The following is a 14,442-nucleotide window of genomic DNA, read 5'->3' as shown; positions in this document are numbered from 1 at the left end:
GTGGCTGTTTTGAAAAGGCTGCTGAGGGAAGATGTCACTACCAAGATAACAAATGAGCAAAGACCTGGAGGATGTGGGGGAGTGAGCCGTGCAGGTTCATGGTCCAGGCCAGAGGAAAGTTAGTGCAAAGCCTCTGAGGCACCAGCAGGCCTGCCTCTGTGAGGAGCAGCTGGGAGGCCTGTGAGGCTGGAGCGAAGGGAACAGGAGGGCAGTGGGAGAGGTGGACTCGGCGCTGGGGGCAGGCAGGGCAGGTGGGGCAGGGCTCTGCAGGCCATTGTGAAGACTTGGTCTTTTAGCTGAGTGATGATGGGAGCCAATGTAGGTTTTAGACAGATGAATACATGACTGGATTTATATTTGAAGACGCTCACTCTGGCTGTGATGTTGAAAAGGGTATTGTAGGGCATAAGAATAGGCACAAGGAAATCAGAGAAGAGGGTCAATGATGCAGTGGAAGGAGAGGGTTACATAGAACAGGGGGATGCCAGCAGAGCAGATAAGAAGGGGTTGAATTTGGAAGACATATTGATGGTGAGCATGGCAGAGTTGACTGACAGATGTGCGAGAGTAAGAGATTTTGGCCTGAGCAACTGGAAGTTGAAAATGCCCTTTATTGATGTGAGAAGGAAAATGAAAGAAGCAAGTTGGTGGTGGGATGGGGAAGTTTAGTTTTGGACATGCCAAGTTCAAGAGTAAATAGCTAAGCAAAGATGTCAAGTAGGCAGTTGAATACACCAGCCTGGGCTGGAGGTGTGAATTTTGAACTTTCATGGAATAAGAGGGTCTTCTTCACGAGCTAGGATTTTGTCCTACTCATGTTGAAAACAAGCAGGAAAGGACAAACGATCAACTTCATCATTAAAACCTTTAGGATTATGTGATTTAGTTTCCATCACACAACTGTAAATATCAAATTGCATCTGTCCAGGGTCCCATGCATTCTTTGGACCACAATTGTGCTAACCTCGACATCCTCAGGATTGCTCTTTTGCTCTGTAGCAAATTAAAATGTGATCTAGAAATATTATTAGCATACGGTTTTTAACTAATGTGATGTCAGTGAGTTGTTTATGTCTAGGGTGACTAGATTTTAACATCGGTAAAGTGGGACAACATGGGGGGGCGGGGCGGGGCAGGGCAGGGCCTGACAACAATGCAAACTTTGATAAGCAGTTCTCGATAATCACTTCTCAGCAATTATTTGTTATTATTACAGTTTAACATTTTAAAATTAACAAAAATGATATAAAACTCATATTCTGGTGGAATAGCCACATGGTAGCCGAAAACCGTATATTCCCTTCTTGTTCTCCTGCCTGTTCGTGCATTCTTTCCAAAAATTGGGACTTTTTTAAAATGCTGTGGGACAAGGTACTAATTGTTGAAAAGCAGGACTGTCCCACCAAAAGCGGGACGTCTGGTCACCCTATTTATGTCAGAGGGATGCAGCTGAAGCTGAAAAACATCCTTAAGACCAGTGTATTCTGGGAAGTCACTTACAGAGGCTCTAGGCCTTTGTTATGGGACCTGGGCTCATCACAGAAACAAACTAAAGTATTTAACATTGTAGGCCAATTCTAAAATTGTTTCTGTGCCTTTTTCAGGCTTTTTCCCTTTAAAAAAATAAATAGGAGGGTCAAAGTGAGGGCGGTGGCTATGGTAACTATGCCTGTGAGTGTCCCCACACTCAGCCTTGCTGTCTCCGACTGGTAAGGCCAGGTTTGAGTACCCAGGACAATACCAGGGTTTCTTAAACACAGCTGTGACTTGCAATTAAGAGTGACCCAAAAGACAATTTGTCAGCCATGGAAGTCGTGCTGCCACCTGAACTTCATGAATGTAACCACTTTTTATATTCCTAAAGTACTCTACCTGACCAACTTTAATTTGCATTTTTTGTATACTAGTGATGTTTATTATGTTCTCAATATATCATTGGTTGTTCTTTTTTCTTCATTACATCCTGTCACTTTCAACCTAAATTCTTTTTTTTGAGATGGAGTCTCACTATGTCACTCTCAGTAGAGTTCCATGGTGTCACAGCTCACAGTAACCTCAAACTCTTGGGCTTAAGCGATTCTCTTGCTTCAGCCTCCCAAGTAGCTGGGACTACAGACACCCACCACAATGCCCAGATTTTTTTGGTTGTAGTTGTCATTATTGTTTGGCAGGCTCCAGCTGGGTTCAAATCTGCCAGCTCCCGTGTATGTGGCTGGCATCAGGCACCGAGCCTCAACCTAAATTCTTGCTACACATAGTCCATTGGCTTTTTTCTAGTAGAGCATAAATTGAAATTGTTTACTCTGTAAGAATTTCCATTTGTTTTGTCCTGTTATAAATGGTCTCTGTTGAACATTTTATTTCATTTTTGGTAGTAGTCTTTAGGTATGATGTCTTAAAGATAGATAGACACTGTTGCTTTTGCAAATGGTAAGACAAAACCAAACCAACCAAGGGCACCCGGATGCCACGATTTAGGTAATAACAGATTCATTAATAGGTAAGCATAACACTCTTTATAAGCTCTCTTGCTGATGGCATGGAAGAGGACAACTGCAAGAACAAAAATCCAGCTTTCATTATCACAGCAGAAATAATGGAGTATTAGAATCTCTGAGAATAGTCGTGTATTAAATCGACAATCTGACCACCTAGTGCCAAGCCAGGAAGAAAACAAAAGCGGTTGGCACTTTGCATTTATGAAAACACTTTTCATTTTGAGAATATTGGGAGTTGATGCTTATAGATGCCCTGATAGGACAGCAGTGGGGTCTGGGGGACTTTCCCAGCCCAGCGAGTGTTTCCCTATGTTTCTCCATTCTGCTGCTTCTCAATTAAAACAACTTAATCTAACTGCACAATGTTTATCTTTATTCTAATATGCAACTTGAAAACTATTCTCCCACTATCCATATCTGCATCTGTGCCAAGGAAAGGACACATATATATATATATGTGTGTGTGTGTATATATATATATATGCATATATATATATTTGTAAGCATATACAGAGGGTGCTAAAAAATGTATACACATTTTAAGAAAGAAAAAACTGTATTAAAATTGTGATACTCAAGTCATATTTGACCTCTACAATTAAAAGAGATATAAGATATGATATACAACATAACAAAGTTATCTGTATATATTGAGTATTACAATTTTGATACAGCTTTTTCCTTTCTTAAAGTATGCACACATCTTTTGGAGCCCTCTGCGCATGCTTATACACTTGCGCTTGTAAGCATACATCTATATGTACACGTATACCTCTATCCCCCCCAGCCAACCTGTAGGATAATAAAATTTCTTTCCTGCCAAACTTCAAAGCAAGTGTTTAAAGTCTGTAGATCTAGCTCCAAATATCACCAAGCGTAGTAGTCCACCAGGAAACCTGAAGCTCACACTCTCCCCGTCCTGTGATCCCAGCTGATTGCACGAGGCGGGATGTAGAGTGAAGAGGAAGCGCTGCAGACTCCCAATGGCAAGGCAGAGCTGAGGCTTCTCGCCAAGTTCCTGACTTTATGGGCACCTTTAGATGTGTTTTGGAAAGAATAGCCACAAGCCAGACACTGGAAACTATGGATGTCATAGTGTTTGATTTTTTTGAAGTGGGTTATGGTTGTCATGTGGTGGTGGTGGAGAATGCAGCAAGTCGGTGACTTGTAATAAGGTGTCATACAGAACAATGCTCAACATGTCCTCAGCATGTTACAAAGGCCCGCTGACCTACTCATCTTCTTCAAACCTTTTTTTGTGCTTCTTATAATCAGCATGATAAAGAAGGCACAGGAGGAAAAATGTGTGGACAGTGTGTGGGTAAGTGCTGTAGCATTCACACATTCGTGGGGGGGCACCTACCTGGGAGGCCCGGCTGGCTAAGACCTTCACGTGAGATTCTAATGGTTTACAAATCCCTGCAGGACTAGTAAAATTGTCTTTATGTCTACGTTTCTGAGTATTCTTTTAAAAATCAGATTCTGTGGCTTCACACTTCTGTGTGTGACGTGGTTTTCTCATCTCTTCAGAAAACTTCTGCCCCCAAAGGATGCGTGTGAGGAGGGACAAGTGTAGGAAGGGGAAGGTGTGAGGTTTACGTTTTGTTTATAAATCGGCTTCAGGTTTGGTGCGACACAGTTTTCTGAGAGTTTTGGAACTAGTTCTCTGTTTTCAAGGCTTTTGGAAAATAACATCAAACCACCAAAATAAGAGAGAGACAGATAGGGAGAGAAGGTGAAGTTGGTGAAGCCTCAGCTTCAGATGTCAACCCCAAAGGGGCTTAAAACCCTTTCCTTAGCTTTATTTCTACTTTTTGGGAGGATTTACTCACCACTCACCTCCACTACAGCCCCAGAAATAGTCATTTAGGATTCAGTCATGGCAGAGTATTTTCTGAGAAACAAGTTGGGTACGGGTCGGTTTTGGTAAAATCTTTCAGCAAGGTAGGGCGGTAAGCGACCTCAAACATCTTGGTTTAGTTTAGACATAATGACTGCAATCTCATTCGTGGAGTGAAGATTAAAAAACATAATCAAAAACTGTGCAGGGTTAGGCTGAAGTGGGTAGTTGATTAAGGGATTAGCTTGATGACATTAACATGAAAGGTAAGGGGTGGGAGGAGGCAACTGGGTTAATTAAAACCCATGGCCAGTGTGGTGCACTACGGATGTGTTTTCATGGTTTCAGACTTCTGTTCCTGGTCAGAGATTTAACATGAAAATAAATCTTCAGGATATAGTCATTCATTCTGTGGCCCCTGGTTTCAGTTTATGTATCCAACAAGCAGGACATGAAAAGCAATACTGATTTCAGGACTCACCAGATTGTCACATCATTACAGAATTCTCCATGCCTCCATGCACCCCCCAAATGCCCCAGGGCATTTGCAAATCTATGCCTTTTTGGATGATATTTTATAACAGAATGGCTTGGTCCAATTTCAGGTTCTACAAGTCCTTTGCTATGGCTTCCACTAAACAGGATAGGAGAGTTTTTAAACCCCTGAGGCATTGGAGTCCAGCAGTGCTCTGAGGTCATCCTGCTGTCAGGATCCTGCCATTTGGATTTGACTGACTGCCACCCATAGTCACTTGTACGGTATCATTAACAGCATGTAGGTATGGCACAAATCTGTACTCATTGATATGGGGAAATTCAATTATTTCTGCACATCCTAGGGTCTGTCCCATCATCCCTTACAGCCTTACTCACTTTTTGATAGACTTCAGGAGGAATAGAACTTGCTTCCTTTTGTAAATACTGTGGTTGCCACAGAAGATGTGCAAGTCTGCTGAGGCCCAAACTTGAGCTGCTTTGCAGGGGCAGCCTCCCACGTGCTCCACCAGACTCCGGTATGCAAAGCCAGCAGGAGCTTGGCAGTGTCCTCAAAGGTGAGCTTCTGGAGCAGTTCCCAGAGCTCCTGCTGCTCACTCAGGTGCAGTGTGGCCACGAGACATGAGGGTTGTCAGAGTCAGTGGCAGAACAGCACCAGTTCTGGTGATGGATCCCTGGAGTCTGCCACCTGGGCCTGCAATGTTGAGTTCCTCAGCCACTACTGCCTGGGCTCTGGCCTCTGCCTGGCCCACAGAGTGCTGTGTGTGGCTGCTGCTGTGTGCTGAGGGTGGTGGCCATGGGGACCTCAAACCTCTTCTGCCTGAGTGGCTTGGTGGTGTTGGCAAATCCTATGTCAATTAAAAAGTACACTAACCAAGTCCACACTGTCAACCCTACCCAGGTCTCCTGTGGGGATATTTGGATTGGAGCCACTAGTGAGTCATGGAGCCCTAGGTCCCCTCATTCATCATCTGAGTCTTGGACTCAAAAGACTATTTCATTCCCTGGGTGGTTCATGTTACCTGGAGTCCTTTGCGATTTGGAGCAGTATCCTTTCCAGTGTTCTTCCTCTATACAAAAAGTACACTGAGGCTCGGTGCCCATAGCACAGTGGTTACGGTACCAGGCATGTACACCAAGGCTGGCAAGTTCAAACCTGACCTGGGCCAGCTAAACAACAATGACAACTGCAACAAAAAAATTAGCCAGGTGCTGTGGTAGGAGCCTGTAGTCTCAGCTACTTGAGAGGCTGAGGCAGGATAATCCCTTAAGCCCAAGAGTTTGAGGTTGCTGTGAGCTGTGACGCCATGACACTCTACTGAGGGTGACATAGTAAGACTCTGTCTCAAAAAAACAAAACAAAACAAAACAAAAAGCACACTGGCTGTATCTCATCCTGGGGTGACATTTCCTGCCCCTTCCTTTTGACTGTGTCACAGGACCCTTGATTGGCACAGCTAAAAGAACACACATAGGTTTTAGTTTCTGTTCTTCCCTAGCCTCATAGACTTTAAAGTTGGTATCAACAAGCTGGGAGGGATTCATGTTAATTGCCCCTTCCACACAGTGCAACTTCTCTTTTTACCTGCAGCACTCTGTCCTTTAAATGTATTGATTACATGCAAATTTTCAGGGGCTTCTGGATCCGCGTCTTTGTATTTCTGATATGTCTGATAAATGTGTTCCAGAAATTCAGAGGGATCTTCATCAGTTGCATGCTTATTAGGATCTCCATTTGTGGAGGTCCACTAACACCCTGCCAGCTGTCCTTGCACATTCAACCCCCCATCTGATGTTGCTGTAATGAAAATTGCCCTGCCCCCAGCTATGAGTGCCCTCTGACCAAACTTAGTTCCCTGCTGGGTCTTGGCTGAACGGTCAACTTATAGCAATAAGTCTACGTCTAAAAAGAGAATGGTGTTACTATAATACCACTTGGCCAGTGTATGTGCTGGAGGTGAGAAGTGGCTGTTGAATGGGGGTGACTCTTCTCAAATCTGTTTTCTTTTTCTTAACAAGGTTTGAGTTGTAAGGACTTGCATCTAATTTAGGGAGGGAGAGACAGGAGTTCCCTATAACTAAACAGTCTCTGGAGAGGCCCATTACTCTTTCACCCTGAAAAGACAGTGATTTTGCTGGAAAACCCAGAGGCTGCTCCCTGCCTCTTCCAACCACAGCAGCAGTTGTGGGTGCAAGCCCACCACAGCACTGATGGGCCCACCCAGGGATGCCCAATTCTATTACTAAAAGTTTGATACTTGGCTTTGAGGTCAAATGAAGAATAAGGTTTGAAGAAATGGAAAAAGAAGTTTATGAATTTGCTGGCAAATGAAGAGGATGTCAGACTCTCCTCCTATAGAACCACTGTCCACCATATAGAGCTATTACAGATGCAAAGAGTTATTGCTGCTACTTCTCCTGCTGGATGGACAACTACTGGTAACTCCAGCATAACCCAGAGCTGCCTTTGAAAACTTGAAAAGTTCTATTTTCTCTGACCTAAGCCAGTAAGCAGAAATTCCAGGGCTGCAGATTTTGACTTGATATAAAGAGGGTCCTTCTGACTACAACAAAGTTCTAATAAGAGAATTGAAGATTTTGTGCCAGTTGTGCTCTTCCTGGCCTTATATTAAAAGTCAGTAGTCTAGGGTGGCACCTGTGGCTCAAAGGAGTAGGGTGCCGGCCCCATATGCCAGAGGTGGCAGGTTCAAACCCAGCCCCGGCCAAAAACTGCAAAAAACCAACCAACCAACCAACAAACAAATAAACAAAAAAAAACCTCACTAGTCTACCAGAGACAAAAGACCAGGGACTCTGCATTGAATAGGGTGACATGATGCCTCCAAAGATGATTTTGAGTTCTGAGGTTCAGCAATTCTACTGCTGGGATACGGCAAATCCCTTGTCCCTCTGAGGCTCAGTTTGTCTATCCAGAAGCTGGGCATGGTTTTTGCCACATTTCTAATTTATCTGGAGCAGGATGTTTATGTGATGCTCTGAGATTTGTTGATCAAAGAGGCCAGAGGAACTCAGACTCCCTAAAGACCTAGACTTAAGTAATAACAGGAACTCAGCAACTGAGAGACTACAATTGTGCATCCATAATAATAGTAATTAATGCATGAATAATAATTTCATTCCCTATTTCCTATTGCCACTTTTCTTCTGGGTGGCTCACAAGCCCAACAGAAAAAATTTTAGCCTCTTCTGGGATATGACCGGATAGTAGTGATTTAATGTTTATTTGTTTTTAGCAGTTTTGGCTTTTGACATTATAAAAGTGCTACATTGCCTATAAAAAATTTAGAAAGGCAGAAAGCAATGAAGGATAGTATTAATATAAATTAAGTGAGAATCCCACAAGCCAGCGATAACTACTATTGGCATGTATCTTGTATCTCGATGTATTTCTTTCCAATCTTTTTTTGTATAGAAATATATTGTTTGACAAAATGAAAGCACTAATAAACCAATTTCTAATTTTACAACACATTTCAGTCCTTCCAAGTCACAAAGTATGCTTTTAAAAATTATCATTAATGGCTTCACAGGGTTGTATTACACAATATATGTTTACATATTGAAATGTAAAATTATTTTATATATTGATATATATAATATTTTTAAAATATAAAAATAACATGTTAATATGTAAACATATTAATATACTTTTACCTATTTTTGTAGATTTAGGTTGTTTCTAATTATTTTTGCTATGGGCAATGAAATTTTTGAGGCTAAAATCTTGTGCATATTTGAATGTAAATGCCATGGACATGGACCTTAGACTGGAATTTCTGATTCAAAATATATAAACTTTATTCAGATATTTGATATTTATTTCCAAATTGTCCTTCAAAGAGTTTGTGTCTATTATACACAAGCCATCAGGGCACGCAAGTACCCATTTCTCCCTATCTTCTTTAATTTTAGTTATAATTATTACATATTTGCTAATTTTGTATGTAAGCATACAATGATATCTCATTTTTTAATTTGCATTTTCCTGTTCATTACTGAGCTTGACTATTCAGCATCAGTATTTGGTTGTATTTCTTCTTTTGTGAATTGCATGCTCATGTTCTTTGTTCATTTTTCTGTAGGACAATTCTTTTTTTTTTTCCGTTGTTGATTTATATATCTTATGAACACCAAATCTTTGCTTCCTTTACAAGCTGCAATTGTTTCCCTTCATATTGTTGTTTGCCTATTGTAGTATCTGATAGGACAAACTGATGCTCATTCCATATGAAGTTTGTTTTAGCTAGTTGACAATTTCTGTAGCTATGGAAACATTTTTTCCATTAGATGTTTTTAACTAGTTATTGCTAATATATGGTAAAATTGCATTTTAAAAATATATGTTTTAGTACATCACAACTAAACTATCTTATTAGTTCAAGTACTCTTCCACAGAAAACAGAACAATCATTTGTTTCAAAAGAGGACAAATCAATCTTGAAAACAGAGTTTGATGTTATTATTGGAATTTCTTCTTCAGTAGGTCCTTGGTCTCAGGGATTAGAAGAATAATCCACTGACCACAGATCAGTGGTAAGACAAGATTTATTTTACAGAAAAGAATACGAGAAAAAGCACCAGAGCTGGCAGAGAGAAAAACCCAAGTTGGAAAAAATCTCCCCTCCTGGGTCCTTTGTCTAGGGGCATATATATATCTCCAAACAAATGAATGGATACAATCCCTTCCTTTCTGGCCTAGGAAACTTACATGAAATTGACCATGCCCAGGAAATTGGGGGTTTGGGTTCAGCTCCAAATACCAGGGGAGGGAAACAGAGGCCCAGGACGGAGACACCACCACACTCCCTGAGCTGGCAAAATATATAAACTGGAGGTGGCTCTGAAGCAGTTAACTGGCCCCTCCAGCTTCTGTAGCCTCCTGCAGTCCCTCTGCTTACCCTCCAACCTGCTAGCTCCTCTGACCACCACTGCCACACCAACACCCCCAGGGTGGAGAGGGCAGGTCCTTTCCTCCCCCCTGGCTGCACTGGCTGGGGTGCCACGCCCTGTATAGATGTGATTCCATCATATAGGGACAGATTTCTCATTCCAATTGTCCCACTGGAGTCTTATGCACCTGTAGCAGCCAACCATTTTAAACACACCACAAAGGAGCCATCTTCAGGAGCACAGATTCCCTAAAAGAGAGATTTAATATACTTCCCAGGGGTAGACGCTAGCCCAATTCTGATACCGGAATTTCATCTTTGCTCCTGGCTGGCTCGCCAAATCTGATACCGGCGTTTAGGTTCTTGGTCTCAGTGATTTGAAGAATAAATCTACAGACCACAGATCGGTGGTAAGACAGAATATACTTACAGAAAAGAATACAAAAACACTCAAGTTCCTGGTAGGGAGAGAAAACCCAAGTTGGGAGAGAAAAGCTCTTTCAGTTTCTCTCCATCTCTCTCTGCCTATGAGGTATATATAGGTGCATTGGTTCCTCCTACACAAGCCAGGAAATGAATGACACAGTTCCTGCTGCCGGGGGCAAGGTGAATGAATGCATTAATGAATAGACACAGTCTCTACCGCAAGGTTAATGAATGGACAGTCTCTTCTGCTGGGGCAAGGTGAATGAACCTATTAATGAATGGATACAGTCCATTCAGGGAATTGAGGCCTAGGAACTTACATGAAATTGACCTAGGCATAGGAAATGGGGGGTCCTTATTCGGTCATAAGTGCAAAGGGAAGGAGACACCAAGGCACTGGTGTCTCCCCAGCAGTTGTCTCATCCCTTTGGCTCTTGGAGCCTTGGGTGGGGGTGGGAGGCTCGCCCCCCTACTTGCCTACACTCCAGCCCGCTGGTTCCTCTGCTGGCTGGGGCCGTCACCAACACCGCCCAGGCGGAGGCGACAAGTCGGAGCTGGGGCGCCACCTGTCCTGTATCTCTTCTACCTCCGAAGGGAACATTATACACATAGCAAACTTAAGAAAAAGCTATTCAAATATTCAAGTGTTACAGGGCAAGATAAGGACCACCAACTCAAATTAGAACTTCAAAAAAGAGTCTTTTATTAACCACTGGCCTGTCTCAGCAAAGTCTGATGCAGACTAAGTGAGAGAGCATTGGGGGGCCTGAAGTTGGGGTTTTTCTAGTCTGAAAGTTGGCAAAGGGCCAAACAGGTGGGCTGAAAGTTAGCAATTAGAAGTAAAAAGAAAGTTGGCAAAAGAAGCAAAAAGCGAGCACGGGGTCACGATGACCCCTTTTACAGAAGCGAACCTTGCAATTTAGCGGATTAGCAGATAGGGAACATAAAGGTCACATAAAGCAGATCTGGCAACACATTAAGCAGATCTGGCAATTAGTGAACAAGTAAAACAATTTGTCACAGCACTTAGCTTGTTAACCCTCGTCGTGACAGTACTCGGCTCATTAGTTCTTATCTTGTTCTGTTCTGGCCTGATCCGGACTGATCTAAGAGTACTGGTACTTGGAATCATTTCATTTACTTCTTTTTCCCCTTCCTACCCGGGGGGTGATGTGAGGCCCTCATGAAGCCGCCGGCATCCATCTTATGGGGATGATGAAGCAGCTGGCACCCATGAGGCTACTCTCATCCATCTCACAAGGCATTTAATAGTCAAGCAGATTGAGGAAGGTGGTCAGGATTAGGAGGCATTTTTGCTAATAGATGAATCCTCTCCATCACCAAGATACCAAAGCACTAAACAGTATGTGCTCTTCCTCAAGGCCGATGATGCTTGAGTTTCATGTTTTAGTTGTGACCCAAAGAGAAGGTTAAGATGAGCTGTAATTGCAGTCAGTCAAAGGAGACAGCAACAAACTAACCAGGTGGCCAGAATGGTGATTAGGGCTTTCCGGTAAGGACCCTTGGGGATAAACCGTGGCAGGAAGGCCCAAGAAAGTAATGTGAGATCTTTGTATATGATACATTGCTGTCACCAAAGCTGCCAGCCCGCCACCTGCTGCTGCACTTTGGTCCCTTTGAAGTTCAAATATTTGAAGAGTTAGTTCCTCTTATTTCCTGGTAAATAATAATATCTGCAACTGATAAAGATTTTGTCAGTTTCCTATATGTATGTCTTTCTCTTTATCTCTTTTTGCTTGTTTTAATGAATTGGCTAACCATTTCGGACTGATGAGTAAACAGTCTTTACCCTGTAAACCATTCGAATGCTTCTAACTTTTTACTGCTAAATATATTGTTGACAGTTTGTTCCAAAAATAATATGTTAATTATAGTAAGAAGCGTCTTTCTTTTCCTTGTTCACTAAGAATTCTGTTTTTAAAAAAGAATTGCTAAATGTCTCTCTGTCATTTTTCTAAACTAGTTATGGTAAATTGTAATAATAGGTTTTCCATCATTGAGCCAGAACTGCATGCTGGAGTAAACCATTCTATCTGGAATAAACCCTTAGAATATACATTGTGTGGTATATTATTTAAAATATACTGTTCAGAAAGAGTGGCTAGTATTTTATTTAGGAATTTTCCCTGTGTGTTGATAAAAAAAAAAAAGATCTTTAATTTTCTTGTCATTCTTGTCATTTTGTAGGGCTATGTTAGCTTTGTTTTATAAATTGAGTTTTATTTTATAAATCAGAAAAACTTTTTCACTTTTGTGTTCTCTGTAGAAATTTTTAAAAATCTTTTCTTGCTTTGCTTATTTCTTAATGGCCTGAAATAACACTCAGAAATTGTATGGATCTTTCCTTCCAGAAGGTTACGTCCCAAGTCACTAGTGAGTGCCCCCCACCAATGTACTCTCTCTGTGCATCTTTAGTGTCTGCCCCAGTCTAACACCTTTAAGGTCTATTCCAAGATATGCTTCTTGGATTTTCTAGTACCTATAGTGAGGTCCTTTAGTTCCTCCAGGAGCAAGAGCCATATATCTATCCTCAGACTGGTGTGACACATATTCATGGCTGTTAGACTATGGGCAAATCTAAGTGATGAGGATAAACATCTTATGGTGCCTGCATCTAAGAAGTCTTTGCAGGTCTCCAGGCAAGGAGAGCCACTCTCCCTGATAAAAGTCCAGACAATTCAGGGGAGTTTGGGGGTTTAAGATTATTCAGGTCATACTCCAAATATCTCCACCTCAGTTCCCACAGATCCCTCTTTTTGTGTTACTCTAACATGTGAGAACTACTGTGAGTACATGCTATCACTTTTTGTATTTTGCTACCTTTAAAGTTAGATCCTGGGCCTGATTTTTTGCCATATAGCTGCTAGAAAGAAGGGGTCTCATTAAACATTTCTATAGAAACAATTTGGCTCACACAGAATGCTTTGTGAGTGGAGAGCTGCTGTCCAGATTCCATTATTTCCTTTTTCTTCAAGTGCTTCAATGCAGTTAATAAAACCAGACAACTCCGTAATCTTTATAATTACCATTGTCTCCAACTGTTCAAACACTATCCCTACCACTGAACCCAACACATCCCCTTCCACTTGTACCTCATCCCAGTCAATGCCAGCTAAGAGTCCTAGTAACTATGATAATTTATGTTAGGAATCCTTGTCACTCTACTGTTGACTGATGGCCATCTTATTCATGGGTGGCCCATCTAAAGTCCTGCCCTGAAGGCTCACTTTCTAGAACTGCTCTTAGTGCCCACTGTCTTAGGCTGGGTTTCCCTAAAGGCTTATATGTCACTTATATGTGACATTTGGGGGGTGTGGACCGAGGTCTTAGGACAGGAGCAAAAAAAGATTGGAGGAAAGGAAAGAGGGAGAGACAAAACAAGGATGTGGTATCAAGTTGACCAACTGCTGCAGGTGCTCAGTTCCAACAGACACTTTGCTATATGACTTGCAGCTCAGAGTCTTGCTCCCATGGAAAGAGACAGGAAAGCATTTGTCTATTGGCTTCCTTTTGTCCTTCAGTTCTTGGTTGAGGGGCTGTCCAAAGGACGTTAACTACTTCTTACCTTGGTTGAGTAGGCAGGGTCCCAAGGATATCCTACACTGAGGGTGTCAGAAGTCTTGGGACAGGATGAGGAGAGGTGCCACTAGATTGCCCCTGTTGGATGCTGTCCAAAGCCAGAACAAAACTGGTAGCCACAGTTTTGAGGCCAAGAGGACTCGAAGTGATCCCTAAGAGAATCCAGTAAACTATCGAAACACTGCAACTAAAAGTTTTCTTCAGTAGCTTTTAAAATGTCTTTAAAAATGAATAATGTAATCAGGCTTTCTACCTCCCATTGAGTTTATTTTGGTAACTTACATGTTCCTTGAAAATCATTCCATTTCATCAAAGGGAGCCAATCATAATCCCCAAAGGCACAATCTTAAGAGCTGTAATCCCAAATGTGGAAATCCTAAAAGATCAAAATCCCCAAAATATAATTCCAGAAAAGATAATTTAAAAAATTCTTTAAATTATATTTATTTACAATTTTTAAAAGGGGATTTATTTGAGAAATATATGAAAACACTATGGAATACTTCATAGGCCACTTTACATGACAAAATAGGCAATAATAAGATATTTTTAGAAGCATAAAATCTCATAAAGAAATTGATCAAAAATGGAAATGTAGAAACTCATATCACTATGGTTGGAAATTATTTAAACATTGTCATGTAAACCATACTTAGTTTCCAAATAAAGTGGT

The sequence above is a fragment of the Otolemur garnettii genome, unplaced genomic scaffold (genome assembly GCF_000181295.1).
Source record: "Otolemur garnettii isolate 467f Iridium unplaced genomic scaffold, OtoGar3 scaffold00068, whole genome shotgun sequence".
NCBI classification, from domain to species: domain Eukaryota; kingdom Metazoa; phylum Chordata; class Mammalia; order Primates; family Galagidae; genus Otolemur; species Otolemur garnettii.
Note: the sequence above shows the minus strand (reverse complement) of the source record.